Here is a 26,221-nt window from a genome sequence, read left to right as displayed (position 1 = left end):
TTAGGAACAAAATGTAATTTTTAGCCAGACACGGTGACTCATGCCTGTAATCCCAGTACTTTGGGAGGCCAAGGCAGGTGGATCATGAGGTCAGAAGTTCAAGACCAGCCTGGCCAACAAGATGAAGCCTTGTGTCTACTAAAAATACAAAAGTTAGCCGGGTATGGTGGTGGGTTTCTGTAATCCCAACTACTTGGGAGGCTAAGGCAGGAGAGTTCAGGAGAGTTGCTTGAACCCAGGAGGTGGAGGTTTTAGTGAGCCACGATCACACCATTGCATTCCAGACTGCGTGACAGAGCAAGACTCCGTGTCGAAAAAAACAGGTAATTTTCTTACTCTGATAAAGGGTGCTTAAAATATCTCAGCTAACATACATAATAATTAAAGCATGAATGCTTTCTCCCCATAAACTGGGACCAAGTAAAAGGATGTTGGGCCTTACCCCTTCCATATAACATGTTGCTTGCATTCCTAGCCAAAATAAGATAGTAAAATAAAAGACATACAGATTGGAAAGGAAAGAGTAACATTTTCTCTATTTACAGGCAACATGGTCACTTATAAAGAAAATCGTAAGAAACCTAAAACAAACAAAAACAAAAACAAAACCACCCAAAACCCTGCTGGAATTAGTAGGGGAATTTAGCAAACAAAGTCTTAGAATACAAGGTCAATAAACCAAACATAAAAATAAATTGAACTTATAAATATTAGCATTGAACCATTGAAAAATAAATTTTAAAATATTTCTTTAATAATAGCATCAAAAATACCAGACATTTAGTGGTAAGTTTAAAAAATTGAGTGATAAACCTGTACACCAAAAACTACAAAACATTACTGAAAGAAATTAATGAAAACCTAAATAAATAAAAAGATATAACATGTTCATAAGTTTAGGACTCATTATTAAGATGTTAATTTTCCCTAACTCATCTATAGAATTAATACAATTGCAATTAAAACTCCAGCAGACCTTTTTTTAAAAAAGAAATTGACAAGCTGATGAGTAGATTTATTTGGAATTGCATTGTTAACAGTTTTGTTATGTGGTTTTCCTGCTGTTTCCTGCACATGCCAAAGAACTGCTCCTGGTCCTCAATTAGGTATTAACCAGGCAGAAATCCTCTGTGGAATTAATTCATGTGAATAGCAAAAGAGATTCACAAAGATGCCAAATATATTGACATTTCATAATGAGATAAATTGGTGGAATTTTAAGAATGTGACAGACTGACTTAAAAATTTTGGTGGTTTGCATATGATCTGTTTGCCCAGGGAGATGCCATCATCTACTAAGGCCATTGTAGGTTGAGAGGTGGAGAATGTGCCACAAGGGCAACCCCTCTGCCTGCATTTCTCAGCAACTTAGTTTTCTCATGAGACCACAGATGCTCTAACAATGTACTTTAAATGTTGTTTGTTTGTTTGTTTGTTTTCTCATAATGCCTCCCTTAGCACTAGTGGCTATTTCTGAGAATTGTAAGAGGGATATTTATAAGAGCAAGAACTGCTTACATTACAAAAAATTCTCTACAATATTTCATCATTAATAACTGTGGTTTCTTTCTACAACAACAACTGCTTATAAAAGGCAGGCTTCATTAACATTCCTTAGTCCTGCTGAGTCTCCCCTGCAGCTCTCAGCAGTCACTCACATTTTCAAAAAGCAGGAAGGTCAAAATTCTGCATCTCCATGTGTCAGAATCACTTCATGACTTCAACTTATTACATGGGTCTCCATTCTTGCTTCTAAAACAGAAACCCAGCAAGAATGCACTCTTTGGTTAGAACAGCCATGTTGGTAGAGCAACGAATACTAAATCTTCAGTCATTCAGTCAAAAGTATTTGTGACCAGAAGAACTAAATCAAGAGTGTACCAGGATGTGACTGTGGGCATGACTTAAGTACTTAACATGTATTTATGATACATATTCAGCCTAATTCAAAAGGAATTCTAGACAAATTATGTTAAGTAAACTTAAGGAAATGAAAGTGAATATATAAATTAAAGGGAAAATCTCAAAATGGCCCCAATTATTAAATTTAAAGAAATTTTAGACTAATTTGGATCCACAGACAAATTATGGAGAGTACAGAGTTCCCATATGTCTTATACTCAGTTTCTCTTATTAGCATCTTCTATTAGTATGGTACATTTGTTACAATTAGTGAAACTTAACTATTAACTAAAATCTATACTTTGTTCCCTTGTTTTCATCTAACACTCTTTTTTTTTTTGTTACAGGATCCCATGTTGCATTTAGTTGTCCTGTCTTTTTAGCTCCTCTAGACCAGGGGTCTGCAACCCCCAGGCTGCAGACTGGTAGTAATCCGTGGCTTGTTAGGAACAGGGTTGCACAGCAGGAGGTGAGCCTTGGGCAAGCAAGCATTACCTTCTGAGCTCTGTCTCCTGTCAAATCAGCAGCAGCATTAGATTCATGTCATAGGAGGGCAAACTCCATTGTGAACTACGCATGTGAGGGATCTGGGTTGCATACTCTTTAAGAGACTCTACCTAATGCCTGATGATCTGAGGTGAAGCAGTTTCACTCCCAAACCATCCCCTAGCACCAGTGGAAAAATTGCCTTCCACAAAACAGGGAAACCAGTCCCTGGTGCCAAAAAGTTTGGGGACTGCTGCCTTAGACTACGACAGCTTTTCTGGGCCTTGACAGTTCTGAGGAATACTGGTTGTATATTTTGTAGACTGTTTCTCAGTTGGGATTTTTCTGATTTCTTTCTTTTTTTATTTTCCTTGGACAGGGGTTATGTGTCCAGGGGAAGAAGACTACAGATATAAAGTGCCATTTTCACCACATCATATCCAGGGTACATATTATCCACATGACTTGTCATGATTGACTTTACCCTTGGTCACCTGGCTCAAGCAATGTTTGTCAGGTTTCTCTACTGTAAAGTTAGTCCATGATGAAATTGTTGGAAGAAATACTACTTTCCACACTGTACTCTTTTCTAAGGAAGTGACTATGTGCAGTCCACACGTAAGGAATAGGGAGTTCTGCTCCACCTCGTTGAGGACAGAGTACCTACGTTTTATTTGGAATTCTTCTGCACAGGAGATTTGTCTCTTCTTTCCCATTTATTTATTTGTTTAGTCATTGATTTGTTTTGGTATGAATTCCTGATTATTTATTTTATACTTTGGGTTAAAATTGAGTCCTACATTATTTATTTTGTTGCTTAAATTGTTCCAGCTTTGAGCATCCAGAGCTTTTTCAGTTGCCCCCCACCCCAGGTCCCTTTGGCATATCCATGTCCCCATTGTTTGTTTTCGTTCTAATTTCATTTTGTTTATTGCCTGCTCCAGTCCTAGAAGTAGCCATTTCTCCAAAAAGTTCTGGTTCCATTTATTGAAGAATGTTATCAAAAACTAAGATATGCATGCTGAGAAGACTGCTCCAATTTTTGCAATACTAATTCTCCACGTGACTGAAATGACTGTACAGTTCTGTTTCAGCAGTGGATTTCCAGGGCCATTTAAAAGTGCTTTGAATATGGCATTTAAAGGAGAGTACCAGACTAGCAACGTCCCATTATTTCCATTGAACTTATCCAATATCAGCCTGTTTTAGTCACATTTTAATCCTAAAATGATTGATGCAAATAATACAACATGAAGTTTAAATTTATAAAGATTATAGAAATTAGAATTGATCAACACCAAGAGTAGTGCTTCTCTGATTCTAATGTGCATAGACTGATCACCTGGAATTTATTTAATATATAGTTTCTCATTCAGTGGATGCTGGGTAGGACTGGAGACACTTTTGACTCTTAGAGCGGGATTTGGCAAATTTTATCCTGTAAGGGGCCAGATAACACATATTTTAGGGTTGTGGGCCATATGGTCTTGGTGACAATCATTCAGCTCCACTGTTGTAGCATGCTGAAGGCAACACATAAAGAACAAGCGTAGCTGTGTTCTGAAAAGACTTTATGGACACCACCGTTTGACCTTCATATGATTTTTAGGTGTCACTTAAGTATTAAGGTAAAAGTCATTCTTATCTCTGGGGCTATACAAAACCAGTGGCAAGCCATAGTTTGCTGACCTGTTGGAACAATGGTTCCAAAACCTGGTCATGTATCAATATCTTCTACAAGGAAGTAAAGTACAATCATACAGGTTTTGTTCCAGAGGTGTGCCATGGGTGGGTGTCTGTATTTTCCAAAGCTCTGTAGATGATTCTGAGTTGCAGCCAGGTTTGAGAGCCGCTCTTGCAGAGGGCCTTGAAAGAAAGCTCACTCCATGGCAATAACCATTCCATTTATGGATATTTCTAACAATTGTGAGTTTTTTTCCACCTACCATTATCCCTAAATTTGCTTCCTTGTAGTTTCTACCTAGTTATTTCCTTTTCTTTCCAAAGCCATAGGGAGTACATCTGATGTATTTCTTTACAATCCTTTTCAAGTATTTGAAGTGTGCTATTATCATACTAGCTTCAAATCTTGAATTCTGTCTTTTGCAGAGTAATATCCTCATGTCCTTCAAAGGATTTGCATGCAATGTATTTCCAGCTTCTTATTGCTCAGATTGCACTCCTCTGGATACCCTTTATGTTCCGTTTTCCCTTGTCATTTACTGTACCCAGAACAGTTTTGATATGACCCCTGAAAAATCCCAGGACTATTGGTTTCATTGGTTTGACTTCTCTACTTTCAATAAGGCCACGAAAAATTACATTAGTTCTCTCTCTTTTGGAAGTCAGTTCACATTGCCAGTTTATATGGAGCTTGTTACCAACCTAAGTTCCTAGACTTTCTCAGGAGACTGAAGTTAAATCAGGTCTCCTTGATCCTATACCTACTAAAGGATGTTCTGAATGCCAGTGCTACATTCTATGTTTATCCCTATGAAATTTCTCCTTGTACTTTTGGTCTACCACTCTTGCCGTTTAAATAAACTTTTATAATCATCTGTGTTAAATTGTCATAATACTTGTTTCCAGTTATTTTATACTCTATCCCTAAAGTTTACTAGTCCCCCTCATACTGACTCTGGGCTTGGCCATATCACTCATTTTAGCAAATGCAACAAGAGTAAATTTAACATAGAAGAGACTGGGGAAGTGATTGCAGTACTGATTTGTCTACTTTTTAGCTGCTCTTTCTTAAAACCATGAAAGTGCAGGATAAACAAACCCATGCTAGCCTGCTGGAGGAAAAAGCAACACGGGGCACCTCATCCCACAGGCAGTCAGCTCAAACCAACCCACAGTTCACTGCAGACACATAAGGGAGCCTCAGTCAAGATATGTTAAGCCCAGGCCAGGTCAGTAGAACTGCCCAGACAAACCCAACCCAAAACATTGACCTATAAAGCTAATATATGCCTGTTGTTTTAGGGAGTAGCTACTTTATACAACATATCATGTAGTAGCTATCCTTTTTGAAATCACTCACAAATTTGATATGTTCCTGTGCTCAAATTATAGAATAGATTGTGACATAATCCTAATGTTGACATTGTCCAAGCCCCTTTGTTCAGCCAGCTACTAAATACTCTACATGCAGCCCATAATTTGCAAAGGAAAAATTGCATTGGAATAAAATAATTACATTGTAATTTTAACATATTTCTACCCCTGATTAGTTTGGAAGATCATGCTCCATTTTTTTAATGTCACAGTTTTATTTTCATTCAGAATGTTTAAAATGCCAGTAAATAAATTATCTTTATTAAAAATTAAAATATTTCTGAGAAAGGTAGTCAAATTGTTTAATATACTAGAAGTGAAAAGAGATCAACTATTGGGCAGTTGAAAAATTTCTTCAAGTCTTCTCATATTGATGGTTGTTGCATTTCTAAATGCAATGTGAAAGCTTTCTTTTTTTTTTTTTTCATTTTATATCCATACATTTGCTTTCCTACTGAAGCCCCTAACCATTATCTTCAGTCTGAAATAGAAGCGGTAAAATCATGAGTGTAAAGGTTGGGGAAAAGAATGAAAAAGACACTTCCTGCATAGTTAGTAGCAGGAAATACCAGAATCTCATTCAAAATATTCATTTCCCTACAGATTTCTTTTTATTCCACCTATTATTTTTATTTTTGTTTTTAAAAATCAATATCTTATCTGCTGAGTAAAAAATGAATATGTTCCTTTTATACTTAGTATACTTGCTGCCCTTTTAAAAAAGCAATAAAACATTAGAAGAACTGTGGGATAATTGGAAACATAAAACAAATAATGTTATGATAAGACAGAATAATGTAGTGGACAGAGGATCAGTGGAGAATCAAACATATTGGTAGGTTAGCCCCATATGTCAACTACTAGCTCTGTGACTTTGGGAAACATATCTTTCAGGATTTTTTCTTTATACATAGTGAAGTTGATAATGCCTAACTTATTGGATTATTGTGAGGACTCAGTAAGATATGTATAATGTATCTAGTATATTGCAATCAACAACAAATAACACTGTTACAAAATTAATAGAAACAGAAAATACCTAATGAGCACTTATTTTGAGCCAGGTGGTTGGCTTGAATGTTGTGGTACCTCATGGCATCAGGAACCAAAGCTCCTTCCCTTTTTTATTCTGCCACATGCAGCTTCAATTTCAGGTCAAAAATGGCAACTCAGAATTCAATGACAACATCCTTGTTCATCATAGCAACTATATAAGGGAATACATTTTTCCCCATTTAAGAATACTTTCCTCTTCCTCATGTAGCCACACCTAACTATAAAGGATACAGGAAAACATACTTTTACTTTGACTGCAGTTAAAAACTAGGAATTTTGTTATTGAGAGGAGAATTTCTTATTGAGCTAAATAAGAAATCTCTACTACACATATTTAACACATTAATTCTTCTATGTTTTGGTCCAAATAAGTTTTTAAAAATGCATTATTTTATTTCAGTAGGTGAGGTAGAAACAAAAGTAAAAAGAAACACCACTGACAAATTTGATCTAATTCCAGAGTTTGTCTCAGTCTAGCCCAAAGAGGATGTCTGATTAGAAAATTATTTTCTTGAAGCCTGAATATTAACACTATAGTTATTCTTTCTTTTCCTCTCCCTCCTTCCCTACATATCTTCCTCCCTCCCTCCCTCTTTTCCATCTTTCCTTCCTTCCTTTCCTTTCTCTCACTTTCTCTCTGCTCTTTTGTTTTCTAAATAAGAACAAGAAATAACTTCTAAAAGTTCCATTCTTTAATGAAGCTCAAGTATATTTTATTTTTTCCAATCTAGAGCCTACAACAATTTAACTTTAAATAAAAACATATTATTCATCTGTGAAAAGGAAACTAAATTAAACCTTCTCTGATGATGAATGAAGTAAACAGATTCAACAGGCAGACTCAGGAAAGACTGGAGAAAATAGCATAACAACTAATTTCTACTTTCATTAAAAATCATGTTTAAAATATCTTAATTCATTTTTACATATGTTTTTCTTCCCATATCTTCATATTTTATATTCTGGAATTTTCTAATTTCCTGATTCCCATCTTTGTTTATTTCTTTTGTAATATTGCATAGTAAGTACTATAGACATAGTATTCTAGTAGCAAGAGTTCATATATTAATTTATAAGGAGAATGACTGTCTTAATAATTCATATCACATGCTATAAATATCTCTATTGGTTTTCAAGGGCTGCCATAACAAATTACCACACACTTGTTGAACTAAAACAACATCAATTTCTTCTTCCATGGTTCTGATTATGATTAACATCTTAATCTTAAATTAAGATGTTAGCAGAGGTTTTTTTTTTTTCTGGACATTATAGGGAAGAATCCATTCCATGCCTCTCTCCTAATTTTTAGAGGCTGCTAGGAATCCTTGGTGTTCCATAGTTTGTGGCTATATCACTCCAGTTTCTATTTCTGTCTTTACGTTGACTTTTTCCTTGTGAAGTCATGGCATTTGTAATGGCATTTTGGACTTACTTGGTTAATTCAGACTAGTCTCATCTCAACATTCTTAATTTAATTACATTTGCAAAGACCATTTTTCAAAATAAGGTAATGTTTAAAAATTGCAGAGGACTGGATGGCTTTGGGTGGGCATTATTCAACCAACCACAATACTTTTTAGATGTTTTTTAACCCGTAATCTTTTATGATATTAAAATACTCAATAGTACTAGAGGTCAGTTCTTTATACTGGATGTAACATGGTTTACATTTAGTAGATTTTGTCTCTTTAAAACCATTTTAATAAAATATATTTTTCAAAAGTAAGTAAAATTCTTGAGCCACTTTATGTGTATATCACTTGACAGTTAGTTTCAGGAGTAGAAAAAAAGACTTCCAAGTAACTAATCTGCAAACCATAAGCTCTCCTCATTCTGATTGTTCCTTATCTTCTCTCACAAGTACTTTAGCAAAATTTACGGCATTATAAATAATAGAAAGTGGTAAAGATCATAATGCCAAGGGCTTCATAGTCTTAAGTAGACATTCACCAATCTTGGGTAGAATATTCAGCTTCTCTCTTTCACTAATACTGTAAACCTACTAGTTTGTATGCAGATACTCAACTTATGCATAATTCTATACTGGAAAATATTCAGGCTGCAAAAGCTCTGAGAAGTGTCAGAGAAGATTCTTCATATACATAGTACTTAATTGCACTGGCATAGTTTGGCTATTTGGCTCCTCCAAATCTCATGTTGAAATGTGATCCTCAGTGTTGGAGGTGGAGTCTAATGGAAGGTATTTAGGGCATGGGGACAGATCTCTCATGAACAGCTTTGTGCCTTCTCCACCCCATGATAGAGCGAGTTCTTGTTCTATTAGTTCTGGAGATCTGGTTGTTAAAAAGGGTCTGGTGAATCTCTTCTCTCTTTTTGCCATGTAACATGCATGTTTCCCCCTCACCTTTCACTGTGATTGAGGCCCTCACTAGAAGCAGATGTTGGTGCCGTGCTTCTTACACAGCCTGCAGAATCATAAGCCAAATAAACCTCTTTCTAAAATAAATTATTCAGCCTCAGGTGTCCCTTTACAGCAACACAAAGTAGGCTAATACATGCACTTCTTTCAATTAAAGTTTTTATTAATTTTTCTATAGCTCTTCTTTCAAAATGCTTCAATTCCTTGTGAAAGATGATGATTAAAATAGCTTTTGAAATTATTTTGTGGTAGCAATTTTGATTTATTAGATGGAAGAAGAAGAAGAAAAAAGAAAGAAGAAGAAGAAAAGGAAGAGGAAAAAAGAGAGTTCAATGAGAAAGTTTAGATAATTCAGGCAAAAGATAGCCTGGGATGAATCAGTCTTTTCATTATGGATTGAGGGTAAAGGGCAGACTTTAGAGAGAAAGTGTAAGGAAAAAGCAAAATGAAACATGCTGAATATCTGTGATAAGGGTAAAGAGAAATTACACGGTGGGAGGAATAAATTAACATGCATTTTTTTAAGTTCATTTGTCCACATCACAGGCCAAACGTGGTATTTGTCTTTCTTCTATCAATAGTTTGAATTAGATAAAATTGCCAGGCTTGGAGCACTCAAACTTTATAACTGTTTGCATTATTATTTTTCCTTCCCAAGAGTGTAGCAGAAATAACTCACTACGTTGATAATTGATAAAAGAAGCAACCGAGACTATTATCACTTAAGAATTAAACAGAGGAATATTTACTATTTCAGTGACATCCTATAAATAGATTTCCTTAGAGATCATAAAAGAAAGATAATAATGGCTAAGTCTAAATAAATAATATTTTGCTGATTTTTATCCTTCAGGGATGATTTTCTGTGATTCAGATTTAAAGTGAAACCAGTGTTATTACTCATAAAGGATTTGGGGTATCCACTTAGTCATGGGACCCATGTCTCACAGACTATGGCCCGAAAGAAAATAGCAAGAATTTAAGGAATATCTAAAGCTGGGCAATTTATTTATAAAGGAAGTTTATTTGGTTTATGATTCTGCCATTTATTTAACACATTCTGTATTTCTCATGATACAACAAGAGATTCAATTTTCTGGTTTGCCTTCACGTCAAAAGAAGGGCTGGAGAATTGATTTGGTTGCTTTGTTAACAACCTCCTTTCCAAAGTCCTGTTTGAAAACTGAATTTCCAGATAGTTCAGTTCACCAAACTGGCCAGGACATTGACAGTATCTTTACTTCCAAAGGACTAGTGGAAGTGATCTATGAAGAAAGCTTCTTGTATTATATGCTATCCTTTGGCAACCAACATGGCGATCAGATTAAAGAAGAACTACAGGCCGGGCGCGGTGGCTCAAGCCTGTAATCCCAACACTTTGGGAGGCTGAGGCAGGTGGATCACGAGGTCAAAAGATCGAGACCATCCTGGTCAACATGGTGAAACCCCGTCTCTCCTAAAAATACAAAAAAAAAAAAAAATTAGCTGGGCATGGTGGCACACGCCTGTAGTCCCAGCTACTCGGGAGGTTGAGGCAGGAGAATTGCTTGAACCCAGGAGGTGGAGGTTGCGGTGATCCGAGATCACACCATTGCACTCCAGCCTGGGTAACAAGAGCAAAACTCTGTCTCAAAAAAAAAAAAAGAACTACAGTTGCCTGTTTGAGCAGCACATTCTTCTAAAGTACAGAACTCAGAGCAGTAAAATAAGAAGCTATAATTTTGGATTTTAATTCTAACTCTGTCACTAGTCAATTGTGATCCTAGGCAAATTGGTTTTTTTGTCATATTGTATTTACAAAATGGGTATATTAATATGTCCTTAATTACTTTATAGAGTAGCTAGGAAGACCATATATGTATGTTTATATGTTTGTGTGTGAGTACTTTGAAAATAATATAATTATATAAGAAAAAAATTTTAAGTATTAATGAGACTAGTTCAGTACTTACTGGAGGAGAAATGCAGATGTGCATGTATGTATGTATACATGTACACACATATACATACATATGTGTATCATGACGTACATATTTGTTTGTATTTCTTTTTCTTGGCCTCTGCTCCATGCACACAAGGCTATGACTTCATTTAAGTAGTTCCATCTGGAACAAAAAGTAAAGTTGAGGAAGTAATGTGCCTTCTCAATCTTCCAGATCACATTTCTTTAGAGTTCAAGGTCTGGCATGCCTGGTCATAGTTTACAACATTTTATAAAACACGCACACACACACACACACACACACATGCACACACACACACGCCTTCCTGAAACAATACAAATTCCTTTGGAAAGGCATCTAGAGCCAATATTCAGCAAGTTTCAAAAAACACCTAATGTGAATCTTTACTCTTGGAGCAGCCAGCAGGATCTCTGCTTTGCTAGAGCATTTATGGGAAACACATGCAAAGAAGATGCTAATTGCAGAACACTCACAGAGTGGTGAATTTTCAATTTATTTCCCCCATATTAGATTACTGAAAAGCAGTAGAATAAGTGTAACTCATGGGTCCCCAAGGCAGAAATTTTACCTGTATTAGCGCAAAGTAAATTTCCTGCAGAAATGGACTCTTTCCTTTGGTGGTCTCCTTTAATGATAAGCTTTGTTTTGCTGCACTCTGAGCTATGTTAGCGTCCATTGAAGGCTCTTTTCTGCACATTATTTGTATCTATAGTACTTTAAAACATTTTTTTATTGCATTTTAGGTTTTGGGGTACATGTGCAGAGCATGCAATACAGTTGCATAGGTACACACATGGCAGTGTGTTTTGCTTCCTTTCTCCCCTTCACCCACATTTGGCATTTCTCCCCAGGCTATCCCTCCCCACCTGCCCCTCCCACTGGTCCTCCCCATTTCCCCCCAATAGACCCCAGTGTTTCGTACTCCCCTCTCTGGGTCCATGTGGTCTCATTTTTCATCACCCGCCTATGAGTGAGAATAGGCGGTGTTTCATTTTCTGTTCTTGTGTCAGTTTGCTGAGAATGATGTTCTCCAGATTCATCCATGTCCCTACAAATGACACGAACCCATCATTTCTGATTGCTGCATAATATTCCATGGTGTATATGTGCCACATTTTCCCAATCCAGTCTATCATCAACGGGCATTTGGGTTGGTTCCAGGTCTTTGCTATTGTAAACAGTGCTGCAATGAACATTCGTGTACATGTGTCCTTATAGTAGAATGATTTATAGTCCTTTGGATATATACCCAGTAATGGGATTGCTGGGTGAAATGGAATTTCTATTTCTAAGGCCTTGAGGAATTGCCACACTGTCTTCCACAATGGTTGGACTAATTTACATTCCCACCAACAGTGTAAAAGTGTTCCTTTTTCTCCACATCCTCTCCAGCATCTGTTGTCTCCAGATTTTTTAATGATCGCCATTCTAACTGGCATGAGATGGTATCTCAATGTGGTTTTGATTTGCATCTCTCTGATGACCAGTGACGATGAGCATTTTTTCATAAGATTGTTGGCCTCATTTATGTCTTCTTTCGTAAAGCGTCTGTTCATATCCTTTGCCCACTTTTGAATGGGCTTGTTTCTTTTTTTCCTGTAAATCTGTTTGAGTTCTTTGTAAATTCTAGATATCAGCCCTTTGTCAGATGGGTAAACTGCAAAAATTCTTTCCCATTCTGTTGGTTGCCGATTCACACTAGAGACTGTTTCTTTAGCTGTGCAGAAGCTGTGGAGTTTCATTAGGTCCCATTTGTCTATTTTGGCTTTTGTTGCCAATGCTCTTGGTGTTTTGTTCATGAAGTCCTTGCCTACTCCTATGTCCTGGATAGTTTTGCCTAGATTTCCTTCTAGGGTTTTTATGGTGCCAGGTCTTATGTTTAAGTCTTTAATCCATCTGGAGTTAATTGTAGTGTAAGGTGTCAGGAAGGGGTCCAGTTACTGCTTTCTGCACATGGCTAGCCAGTTTTCCCAACACCATTTGTTAAACAGGGAATCCTTTCCCCATTGCTTGTTTTTGTCAGGTTTATCAAAGATTGTATGGTTGTAGATATGTTGTGTTGCCTCCGGTGCCTCTGTTCTGTTCCATTGGTCTATATCTCTGTTTTGGTACCAGTACCATGCTGTTTTGATTACTGTAGCCTTGTAGTATACTTTGAAATCCGGTAGTGTGATGCCCCCTGCTGTGTTCTTTTTGCTTAGAGTTGACTTGGCTATGCGGGCTCTCTTTTGGTTCCATATGAAGTTCATGGTGGTTTTTTCCAGTTCTGTGAAGAAAGTCAATGGTAGCTTGATGAGTATAGCATTGATTCTGTAAATTACTTTGGGCAGTATAGCCATTTTCACAATATTAATTCTTCCTAACCATGAACATGGACTGTTTCTCCATCTGTTTGTGTCCATTCTGATTTCGTTGAGCAGTGGTTTGTAGTTCTCCTGGAAGAGGTCCCTTATGTTCCTTGTGAGTTGTATTCCAAGGTATTTTATTCTTTTTGTAGCAATTGTGAATGGCAGTTCATTCTTGATTTGGCTCTCTTTAAGACTGTTATTGGTGTAGAGGAAGGCTTGTGATTTTTGCTCATTGATTTTATATCCTGAGACTTTGCTGAAGTTGCTTATCAGTTTCAGGAGTTTTTGGGCTGAGGCAATGGGGTCTTCTAGGTATACTATCATGTCGTCTGCAAATAGAGACAATTTGGCTTCCACCTTTCCTATTTGAATACCCTTTATTTCTTTTTCTTGCCTGATTGCTGTGGCTAGAACTTCCAGTACTATATTGAATAGGAGTGGTGACAGAGGGCATCCTTGTCTAGTGCCGGATTTCAAAGAGAATGCTTCCAGTTTTTGCCCATTCAGTATGATATTGGCTGTTGGTTTGTCATAAATAGCTTTTATTACTTTGAGATACGTTCCATCAATACCGAGTTTATTGAGGGTTTTTAGCATAAAGGGCTGTAGAATTTTGTCAAATGCCTTCTCTGCGTCAATTGAGATAATCATGTGGTTTTTGTTTTTGGTTCTGTTTATGTGGTGAATTACGTTGATAGACTTGCATATGTTGAACCAGCCTTGCATCCCTGGGATGAATCCTACTTGATCATGATGAATAAGTTTTTTGATTTGCTGTTGCAATCGGCTTGCCAATATTTTATTGAAGATTTTTGCATCTATGTTCATCATGGATATTGGCCTGAAGTTTTCTTGTTGGGTCTCTGCCGGGTTTTGGTATCAGGATGATATTGGTCTCATAGAATGATTTGGGAAGGATTCCTTCTTTTTGGATTATTTGAAATAGTTTCAGAAGAAATGGTACCAGCTCCTCTTTGTGTGTCTGGTAGAATTCGGCTGTGAACCCATCTGGACCTGCGCTTTTTTTGTGTGGTAGGCTCTTAATTGCTGCCTTGACTTCTGCCCTTGTTATTGGTCTATTCATAGTTTCAGCTTCCTCCTGGTTTAGGCTTGGGAGGACACAGGAGTCCAGGAATTTATCCATTTCTTCCAGGTTTACTAGTTTATGTGCATAGAGTTGTTTGTAATATTCTCTGATGATGGTTTGAATTTCTGTGGATCTGTGGTGATTTCCCCTTTATCATTTTTTATTGCATCTATTTGGTTGTTCTCTCTTTTATTTTTAATCAGTCTGGCTAGTGGTCTGTCTATTTTGTTGATCTTTTTAAAAAACCAGCTCTTGGATTTATTGATTTTTTGAAGGGTTTTTTGTATCTCAATCTCCTTCAGTTCAGCTCAGATCTTAGTTATTTCTTGTCTTCTGCTGGGTTTTGAGTGTTTTTTGATCTTACTCCTCTATCTCTTTCAATTTTGACGATAGGGTGTCAATTTTAGATCTCTCCATTCTTCTCATATGGGCACTTACTGCTATATACTTTCCTCTAGAGACTGCTTTAAATGTGTCCCAGAGATTCTGGCATGTTGTGTCTTCGTTCTCATAGGTTTCAAAGAACTTCTTTATTTCTGCCTTCATTTAGTTGTTTATCCAGTCAACATTCGCGAGCCAGTTGTTCAGTTTCCATGAAGCTGTGCGGTTCTGGGTTGGTGTCTGAATTCTGACTTCTAACTTGATTGCACTATGGTCTGAGAGGCTGTTTGTTATGATTTCAGTTGCTTTGCATTTGCTGAGCAGTGCTTTACTTCCAATTATGTGGTCAATTTTAGAGTAGGTGTGATGTGGTGCTGAGAAGAATGTATATTCTGTGGATTTGGGGTGGAGAGTTCTTTAAATGTCTATCAGGTTTGCTTGCTCCAGGTCTGAGTTCAAGCCCTGGATATCCTTGTTAATTTTCTGTCTGGTTGATCTGTCTAATATTGACAGTGGAGTGTTAAAGTCTCTCACTATTATTGTGTTTGAGTCTAAGTCTCTTTGTAAGTCATTGAGAACTTGCCTTATGTATCTGGGTGCTCCTGTATTGGGTCCATATATATTTAGGATCGTTAGCTCTTCTTGTTGTATCGATCCTTTTACCATTATGTAATGGCCTTCTTTGTCTCTTTTGATCTTTGTTGCTTTAAAGTCTATTTTATCAGAGATGAGAATTGCAACTCCTGCTTTCTTTTGCTCTCCATTTGCTTGGTAAATCTTCCTCCATCCCTTTATTTTGAGCCTTTGTGTATCCTTGCATGTGAGATGGGTTTCCTGGATACAGCACACTGATGGGTTTTGGCTTTTTTTCCAATTTGTCAGTCTGTGTCTTTTGATTGGTGCATTTAGTCCATTTACATTTAGGGTTAATATTGTTATGTGTGAATTTGATACTGCCATTTTGATGCTAGCTGGCTGTTTAGCCCGTCAGTTGTTGTAGATTCTTCATTATATTGATGCTCTTTAGCATTTAGTGTGATTTGGAATGGCTGGTGCTGGTTGTTCCTTTCTATGTGTAGTGCCTCTTTTAGGAGCTCTTGTAAAGCAGGCCTGGTGGTGACAAAATCTCTGAGTACTTGCTTGTTTTCAAAGGATTTTATTTTTCCTTCACTTCTGAAGCTCAGTTTGGCTGGATATGAAATTCTGGGTTGAAAGTTCTTTTCTTTAAGGATGTTGAATATTGGCCCCCACTCTCTTCTGGCTTGTAGAGTTTCTGCCGAGAGAGCTGCTGTGAGTCTGATGGGCTTCACTTTGTGGGTGACCCGACCTTTCTCCCTGGCTGCTCTTAGTATTTTCTCCTTTATTTCAACCTTGTTGAATCTGACGATTATGTGCCTTGGGGTTGCTCTTCTTGCAGAATATCTTTGTGGTGTTCTCTGTATTTCCTGCAGTTGAGTGTTGGCCTGTCTTTCTAGGTTGGGGAAATTTTCCTGGATAATGTCCTGAAGAGTATTTTCCAGCTTGGATTCATTCTTTTCATCACATTCTGGTACACCTATGAAATGTAGGTTAGGTCTCTTCACATAGTCCCACATTTCTTGGAGACTTTGTTCATTCCTTTTTGCGCTTTTTTCTCTGATCTTGGTTTCTCGTTTTATTTCATTGAGTTGATCTTCGACTTCTGATATTCTTTCTTCTGCTTGGTCATTTCGGCTATTGAAACTTGTGCATGCTTCGCGAAGTTCTTGTATTGTGTTTTTCAGCTCCTTTAATTCATTCATATTCCTCTTCAATGTATCCATTCTTGTTATCATTTCCTCAAATCTTTTTTCAAGGTTCTTAGTTTCTTTGCATTGATTTAAAACATGTTCTTTTAGCTCACAAAAGTTTCTCATTATCCACCTTCTGGAGTCTAATTCCATCATTTCATCACAGTCATTCTCCATCCAGCTTTGTTCCCTTGCTGGTGTGGAGTTTTGGTCCTTTCTAGGTGGCGAGGTGTTCTGGTTTCGGGTGTTTTCCTCCTTTTTGCACTGGTTTCTTCCCATCTTTGTGGATTTATCCACCTGTCGTCTGTGTAGTTGCTGACTTTTCGATTGGGTCTCTGAGTGGACACCCAGATTGTTGATGATGAAGTATTTCTGTTACTTGGTTTTCCTTCTACCAGTCTAGCCCCTTCGCTGTATGACTGCTGAGGTCCACTCTAGGCCCTGCTTGTCTGGGATGCACCTATAGCAGCTGTGGAACAGTGAGGGATGCTACCAGTTTCTTTTTCTGCTATCTTTGTCCCAGAATGATGCCTGCCAAATGTCAGTCTTTTGGATATAGAGGGGTCAGGGAGCTGCTTGAGGAGACAATCTGTACTTTATAGGAGCTCAAGTGCTGAGCTGTGAGCTCTGTTGTTCATTCAGGACTGTTATGCTGCTATGTTTAATTCTGCTGCAACATAACTCATAAAAAAAAACCCTTTTTTTCTCAGATGCTCTGTCTGGGGGGGGGTTGGGGCTTTCCTTGTGAGTGTCCGTTGTGCTGTCCTGCCCAGCTAGGAGGCAGTCTAGTCACTATTTGCCTGCCGCGGCTCCACCCTGCTGGTGTGAGGTTCGCCCTGTTGCTGCAGGCTCTGCCCTGCTGCTGCAGTCTCCGCCCTGTTGCCATGGGCTACACCCTGCGGTGGAGTCTCTCTGTTGTACCGGGTTGCCTTGGCAACAGCTGGCTGCGTCAGCAATGGGCGTGTACCTCAGTAGGGGCTGATTGCCTCGCTAATGGCAGACGCCCCTCCCCCATGGAGCTGTGCTTTAAGAAAACCTCCTCAGCGGGAGCGTTTGGAATCGCTGTTTTGTTTGTCACACTGTGCTACCCCAAACTCTGTGTCCCTGGGATTTCCTGGGCTGGCTATCTGTCCAAGTCCCATTCAGTCTCAAGTTCAGCCCTCTCAGGTCTCAGTTTGCCGGTTCAACAGGGCACCCGTAACAGTGCGCTTTTGTATGGAGCACTGTGGAGCGCCTCTGCGCTCCGGCGTGGGCCACAGCTGCACCGGCTGCCGGCTACACCAGCCAAGACCTCTGCCTGGCGTCCCGCATCTCTTTTATATCTGGGAATTTCCCCGTTCTGTGGGCAACTAATATCCCTCTGGAAATGCGTCCCCGACTCACCCTCTCCACGCATCAAGCGAGGGCTTCAATCCTGGGTTGTTCTCACAGCGCCATCTTGAGTCCTCTTTAAAACATTTTTAATGTAAAGTGAGATTTGTCAGCCATTTGGATGTGTGATCTACATAATGCTAGGTGTTGTTTTGGAATTTATAAATGATGCAAACATTTAAATATGTATACATGAACACATCTATACATATGTATGCATGAACATGTTTATAGCATAATAAAGAGGAGAGAAAACAAAACAGATGAGAAGAAAGAAAATGAGAGGAAGGAAAGCAGAAAGTTTTATGTCATCACCAAATATCTCAAAATGGCTCTTTCTTCTTTGCATGGTAGATTTATCTGTAGCATGCAATGCTGTTTGATAGCATTTAATCCATTTTAGAGCTTCTTTCAAAAGTGGAGTCATTTATCTCAAACCCTGCCTCTGCTTTATCAACTAAGTTTATGTAATAGTCTAAATTGTTTGTTGCCATTACAATAATGTTCATAGCATCTTCACAAGGAGTAGATTCCATTTCAGGAAACCACTTGCTTTGCTCATTTGTAAGAAGCAACTCTTCATCTATTTAAGTTTGATCACAAGATTGGAGCAATTCAGTCACATCTTCAAGCTCCATTTCCAGTTCTGGTTCTCTAGCTATTTTCACCATATCTGCTGAGACTTTCTCCACTGAAGTCCTAAACCCTTTGAAATTATCTTTGAGGTTTTAAACTAATTTATTCTAAACTCTTGTTAATGTTGGTATTTTGACAACCTTTTGTAAATCACAAATGTTTTTAATGACATCTAGAATGGTGAATCTTTTACAGAAGGCTTTCAATTTGCTTTGCCCAGATTCATCAGGAGAATCACTATCTATGGCAGCTAAACCCTTACAAAATGTATTTCTGAAATCAGGTGTGTCCAATATTTTGAACTCCCTGAGCAACATTGGAGGAAGAATTTTCTTGGGTCATACATAAAATACTAACATTAATGATAACCAATGAGTTAAAAAAATCACAAAGAAATCTCATAATATTTTAAGAGAGTTTATGGATTTGTGTTGGGCTATACTCAAAGCTGTCCTGGGCTGCATGTGGCCTGCAGGCCATAGGTTGGACAAGCTTGTCTTAAATAATAAGACTTGAAAGTTAAAATTATGCCTGATTTATGGGCTACAGATTAAATATTGTGTCAGCAGACACGAAAACAACATTAATCTTCTTGTACATCTCCATCAGAGATCTTGGTTGACTAGGTGCATTATTATTAAACAATAATTTTTTTGAAAGGGATCTCTTTTTTCCCAAGCAGTAGGTCTCAACAGTGGCCTTAAAATATTCAGTAAGCCATGCTGTAAACAGATGTGCTATCATCCAAGTTTTGTGGTTCCATTTATATAGCACAGGCAGAGTAAATTTAGCATAATTCTTAAAAGCCTTGGGATATTCAGAATGATAAATGAGCATAGGCTTGAATGCAAACTTGCCAGCTCAATTAGCCCCTAAGAAGACAGCCAGCCTGTCATTTGAAGTTTTGAAGCCAGGCATTGACTTCTTTCTAGCTCTTAAAGTCCTAGATGACATCTTGTTCCAATAGAAGACTGTTTTATCTACAATGACAATATGTTTAGTGTTGACACCTTCATTAATGATCTTAGCTAGATCTTCTGGATAACTTGCTGCAGCTTCTATATCAGCACTTGCTACTTCACCTTTCACTTTTATGTCAAAAAGGGGAATTCTTTCCTTAAACCTCACGAGCCAATTCTGTTAGCTTCATCTTTTCTTCTGCAGCTTCCTCACAGAATTGAAGAAAGTTAAGACCTTTCTCTGGATTAAGGTTTGTGGCTTGGCTGTTTGTATCTTCTATGCCAACCACTAAAACATTTTTATATCAGCAACGTCTTTTTTGCTTTCTTATCATTTGTGTGCTCAGTGGAGAAATATTAATTTTCTTCAAAAACTTTTCCTTTGTGTTTACAACTTGGCTAACAATTTGGAGCAAGAAGCCTAGCTTTCAGCCTATTTCTTCTTTTGACATACTTTCCTCACTAAGACTAATCACTTATTTCAGGCTTTTGATTTGAAGTGAGAGTTGTGTAATTATTCCTTTCACTTGAATGTTTAGAGAGAATTGTAGGGTTATTAACTGGTCTAATATCAACATTCTTGTGTCTCAGGAATAGGATGACCTGAAGGGAAGTACAGAGAAGGGAGAACAACCAATCGGTGCAGCAGGTAGAATACACACATTTTAAAATTAGGTTTATTGTCTTATATGGGCATGATTTGTGGAGCTCTCAAACAATTACGTAATAACATAAAAGATTACTGATCATGGATTACCATAAGAGATAAAATAATAATAAAAAGTTTGAAATATGACAGGAATTACCAAATTATGACACAGAGATGCAAAGAAAGCACATGTTATTAGAAAAAGAGCACTGATAGACTTGCTGGAGGCAAAGTACGAATGATCCTGTCACCAGGACAGTAAGCACAGTACCTGATAGTTTTTCAATTTGTGAAAAATGTAATATCTCTAAGAACAATAAAAATAAACGCAATAAAATGTTATATGCCTATATACCTGTTTTCCTTTTGAGCCTAGAAGAAATAATTTGACTCTCTCCTGGGCCATACAAGTATACATGGGAACTCCATGAGATCATACCGAGGTCATCTGCCAAGACAACCTTTCCATCACTAATCCTGCTTCTGTGCTATGCTGGGTCATGAAGAATTCTGGAATTTTGCTGTTTCCTTAAAGACTACCTGTGTCAAATATGGGACCCTCCACTCTGAGTTCAAATGTCTACTCTTATGTTGATGGGTGGGTGAGAGGACTCAACATTTTCTCAGGGACACAAACTAATGCCTCACTCTATTATTTAATTTCTAATCTTCTTCCCTCTTCCTTAACTTCATTTCAGTTGCTAAAGAGGTATTGTCCAGTAGAATTGTGATGATGAAAATGTTCTATATTTGTGGAATCCAATATAGTACCCAATAGTCACAGGTGGCTTTTGAGCACTTGAAATGTCACTAGTGATGAACTGAATTGTGAGATTTATTAACTTTAATTAATTAAAATTTAAATAACCACTAGTGGCTAAAGGCTACCATATTGGATAGTATGACTCTAGAATCTGTATAATCTGGGACAAGGAAAGGTTTAAAACAATTTCTAATTCACGTTTTTCAGTCTTTATTTTGTTTGTTACATATGGTTTTATTTTTTCATAATTTCAACTTTTATTTTTGATTCAGAAGGTACAGTACCTGTACAGGTTTGTTAAATGGATATAGTGTGTGATACCGAGGATTTTGGTATGAATGATCCTATCATCAGGACAGTGAGAATAGTACCTGATAGTTAGTTTTTCAAGCTCATGCCCCCCTCCCTGTTTACCCCCTCTAGTACTTTAGAGTGTTTATTGTTGCCATCTTTAGGCCCATGGATACCCAATGTTTAGCTCCACTTATAAGTGAGAAAATGTACTATTCGATTTTCTGTTTCTGTGTTAATTTGCTCAGGATAACGGCTTCTAGCTCCATCCATTTTCCTGCAAAGAACATGATTTCACTTTTGTTTATGGTTGCATAATATTCCATGCAATATATGTAACATGTTTTCTTTATCCAGTCCACCATTAATAGGTATCTGGGTTGATTCCATGTCTGCTATTGTGACTATTGCTGCAATGAATGTACAAAAATGCATATGTCTTTTTGGTAAACAATTTATTTTATTTTGGATATATACCCAGAAATAGAATTGTTCATATTCTTCATTCATTAAAACCTAAATTATTTAAAAATTTTTTAAGTCAAGAATTGGTTTATATATTCTGCTGCATCATTCCTTTCTTCAGACAATGAACGCTGCTACCTGAATGGAGCGGACATATGTGAATGAAGCAAGGTCAATCTCAATTATAAATTTTAATGTAATTCTTTCAGATTGTTATACTAACTTTACTTTTCTTAAATTTTAGTTTCGGACTAATTTGCATAACAGATTGAAAAATTTGCTTCAGAGACAGAAAAGCACAGGACCCTAAATTTTAACTTACTTTTTTGCTACTCCCTCATAGTGTGACCTTAGGAAAATCACTAAATTTTTTTAAAATCTTAATTTATTAACTTAGAAAACTGGGCTAATATCATTTTTTTACAATAGCTTTGGTGTCTCAAACTGAATAAAGTCATTCATAGTTTAGATATCATCACCCTTCTTTCATTGTTTTTGGTATAAAATGTGTTCAATAATTTCTTGGCTGATATTAAACTTTGTTTCAATTTGTCTTCTAATAGGTAGTCTACTTATCTATATATGATAATATCTCATTAAATTACTGATAATTTTATTTTCTAAATATTATTTATAAGAATTATAACATTATCAATGTACTACTTTGTGACTGCTATTTATTTTTAATGTTTGTATATTTATATGTGTAATGTTAGGTCAAAGTTTACCTAGAGATTATATAGATAAATGTTTACAAGTACCTGGGAGTATGTAACATATATTCACATACATAAACATTGCTCAAACATGGAAGTACCTAGAAGTATATAACATTTATTCACATACATAGACATTGCTTAAACACTTTCCCTTTTGTAAAGAATGATTTAATTTGGCAATTCTGAAAAATAAAAAGAAAAAAATTACATACATATCTGAGTTATCAATCCTACTGGTGAAACTTTTTAGAGGGTGATACAGGTTGTAGTAAACTACATTATAACTATAAGCCAATGTAGTTCTATGCCTTTACACTCTTGAAAACAAAGACACTGAATAGGATAGATTCATAAAAGAGATGTTGTGGACCCCACCTAGACTAATAAATCAAAAGGCCATTTCATCTTGGCTTGATACTTTTGCAGTAATAAGTAAACTAGTGGGTGTGTACAAGAGTAGGAGATGGCTCTAGTGAATGAATCATGGTACCCACGAAACACCACTGGGAAGCACTGAAAAGAAAAATTACAGTGATCAGGGTTAGGGTCATTCACTCATTTATGCCCTTAAACATGCATATTTATTGTTGTCCATGTGATAGGTCAGTGTTTGTCAATCTTTTCTCATTATCAACATTATCTTTCTGATTGTACTCCTTTCCCATGAAATTTTAGTATCACAGATATATTGTGTATCTGTATATGGATGTGGACCCTTTGAAGGGCTATAAGCTGTTGTATTGTCAACATTTCTCTAACCAGGTGATATCACCTCCATTTAAGATGCACATGCTATTTTCTGGAAATGTTGGAGAATCATTTCATCCGCTGATAAAGTCTGTGTCCTCAGGGTACTGAGAGTTTAGTAGGGTAGACAGACACACAAATAGGCAATTATACAAACAGGATTAGGGCTACAACAGGAGCATCAAAGAACCAACAAACTTACTCCAGCTGGGGAAACTGTCTTCCAGTTGTCCCATTCAAGGAGGAGGCTTCCCTCAGCTGAGTATCCAGTGGGATGTTTCAAGGGAAGAAAACGTTGAGGCTGATCGAGCCAGTTTGGTTTTGAATAGTTTCAAAATAAAAATGATAATGTCAACAATAAAGTGACTAAATTCAGTTTAAGATTTCCCCAGAGAGTAAGGGGGACACAGTAGACTTCTGTTTCAAGCTTGAAAAATGTTAAGCAGCATCCTGAAGAGGCCAGTAAGTAGAGAGGGCTGCTCTGGGAAGCCAACTGTCCTTCCACTGAGAGATGATCAAGGGCTCTGATTCTCTAAAACCAGATGTGGACCTAGCAGTGCAAACAATGGCCAGGGGCTATATAAAAAGGGATAAAGCTCAGGAGGGCTTCTTCCATGGAGCAAAACATCTGTGGCCAGAAGAGCTAAAGATGGGCTGATGGATAGGAAGCCAAGGAGGCAGGCAGCAAGGGCCCTACCTGAGTGGAAGGGCTGCACTCAGAGGGGCCACCTGAAGAGTTAGGAAGACAGGAGTGCCCACAGGAGGCTGAAACATCTGCTACAGCCAGAGAAAACCAGGGCCAGATGACATCAGTGCCAGCCAAATAAAATGCATCTGCCCTTCCTTTTCTTCCCCTCCTTTCTTCTCCAGCCCAGTGGATGGAAGGAAGACAAGAAGAAGCCTAAGAGAGGGAATAAAGGAGGCAACCAATCACACACTGATTTCTCTCTGCATTAGTCTCCTTTCAGGCTTTTGATAAAGACAAACCTGAGACTGGGTAATTTATAAAGAAAAAGAGGTTAAATGGACTCACAGTTCCATGTGGCTGAGGAGGCCTCATAATCATGGCCAAAGGTGAAAGGCACGTCTTACATGGTGGCAGACAAGAGAGAAAAATAATCAAATTAAAGGGGTTTCCCCTATAAAACCATCACGTCATGTAAGACTTATTCACTATCATGAGACCAGTATGGTGTAAACTGCCTCCATGATTCAATTATTTCCCACTGGGTCCTTCCCACACAGGTAGGAATTGTGGGAGCTACAATTCAAGATGATATTTGGATGGGGACATAATTAAACCATATCACTCTCCTCAGGAGTCCAGCCTGTTGCTATAGGCACAAGCTGGAGGAAGAAAGAAAATGCAACCTTGAATAAAGTGCAGTAGGTTTCTTCCCATGAATTACCTTCTGTGAGGTCAGTGTGTCCAACAGGGCACTATGGTGAGAGCCAGCAACTATGTTGAGAACCATGGGCTCTGCTGAAGCAAGAGCAAGGTGACCCTCTGTTTCAGAAGTTGGGGTAAGAGCAACCAGACCAACTGGCACATACAGCAGAGACTTAGCAGGAAGGGGAGCCTGAGTCCACAGAGTGAGGCCATTGAACTGAGAATGAGTAGATCCCAGATGAAAGGAGGTAGACATTATCTACAGAGGTACAGAATGCACACGGAGCAATGCAGACCAAACACTACAGCCAGAGCCATCCAAAACATAGGTGGTGCTGCATGAATCTGCTGACTCATCCTTCTAGCCATGAGGTCACACCAGCTCCTTCCTCACATATCCATGTTTCCAATTTAAAGAGAAGAGTGTAGAACTAAGAGACTGAGCAGTGGACCCGCAAACTGATCATTACCTAAAGGGACTGTTTAATTTTATCACACTAGTTATAAACTAGGTTGGATATTTGTTTTCTTATCCCCTGCCTCCTGGACAGTGATAATGCCTAAGGAAAATCAGAGCAGTAATAGACAAAATAAATAAACATTTCCCTTGCGCTTGGTATTATGATGAAGTAAATCTGTGATGCTTCCCCTGCACATTGAGCTTGGGCACTTAAATAACACAGCAAAAATGTGGGACATACAGATAAAATTCTTATTTGTTCTCCACTTTTAACAAGGAATAGGCATATTCTTCTACTGTTTGTGACTAGAAGCAGGGGCAGTCCTGAACCAAGTTCTCATTTTTTAATATAGGTCCTTTCCATGCAGATCATACTACTTTTTTTACATGCCTAGTATGTAGTGGTGCTCAATGCAATGAATTAACAAACAAGGTATCTTCTACTACAATAGTTTGTTTAAACATGATGGTTCTAATCCTCTGGATGGCTTTGCACCTCCTGAAGTCTTATTCTCAGTGCATTAAGCCACATAACTTAATAACAGTGCCTGCTTTTACTCTTTCTGAAATTCTTCTTAATTTCATCTACCTTTGTCTCTCAGCATTTGCACTCTTCTGCAGTGCATTAGACTTCAGAATGGGAGACATTCCTCTCCATATACCAGTAAAAATCTTTTATGCATTTGAAGTAGAGCTCTGCATTAATCTTTGCCTGGATCTTTTTTTTTAAGTGTCACTAAACTACTGGGCTTTCATCTTGTGCTGCTCATTGCATCTTAACTTCTTCTGGAAGTCTGCTCAAGAAAGCCCCTTAGGTAGTGTGACCACAGGGTCTGTAATCTTCGATGCCTCCTCTTTTTCCTATCTTCCTGAAATATACTGCAATGACCATTTGCTCTACCTACCTGTGGGGACCCTTTAATAGTTACAACCTTCTGGTCAGTTAGGACAGCTGGAATCCAAAGGTTCTCACCATTTCTTTTGGTGTCAGCCAAGAAGTATTAAAGGAAAGGACTTTAATTTTCTCCTCATAATTTTGGACATGAATAACTTTTGGATAGTGGGCGGCTGTGAAAATAGTATCTCTGGGAATAATGTTTCTTTTCCTTGTTCTTGGAAAAAACACCTGTTCTTTCATAACATTGACATACTCACATTTAGCATATACAATTTTGTGATTCATATTTTACCTGGTGCCAGACAAACCGGAAAATAATTAGAACCACTTTATCATTTTTCTTACAAATATAAAATGTCCATCGATCACCTTGATGTATAAAATGTAGACTATTAGAAAAGTGCAAATGAAAGGTCTGCAGAAGCTGCTGTCTGAGAAGT

General features: G+C 37.7%; 1 long non-coding RNA gene across 1 annotated transcript in view; it reads right to left on the bottom strand.

Annotated features, from left to right (window-relative positions):
• LOC118152955 (uncharacterized) overlaps nt 1-11,679 on the bottom strand; it is a 38,350-nt gene extending 26,671 nt beyond the window's left edge. The window contains exons 1-2 of the long non-coding RNA XR_004742025.3: nt 11,417-11,679; nt 10,837-10,989 (exon numbers count right to left, since the gene is read on the bottom strand). This is a non-coding gene — a long non-coding RNA (uncharacterized LOC118152955). The remainder of the gene's footprint in view (nt 1-10,836; nt 10,990-11,416) is intronic.
• Between the last annotated feature and the right edge of the window lie 14,542 nt (nt 11,680-26,221).

The sequence above is a fragment of the Callithrix jacchus genome, chromosome 4, assembly GCF_049354715.1.
Source record: "Callithrix jacchus isolate 240 chromosome 4, calJac240_pri, whole genome shotgun sequence".
Lineage (NCBI taxonomy): Eukaryota > Metazoa > Chordata > Mammalia > Primates > Cebidae > Callithrix > Callithrix jacchus.
Note: the sequence above shows the minus strand (reverse complement) of the source record. Positions and strands in the feature narration are given on the sequence as shown.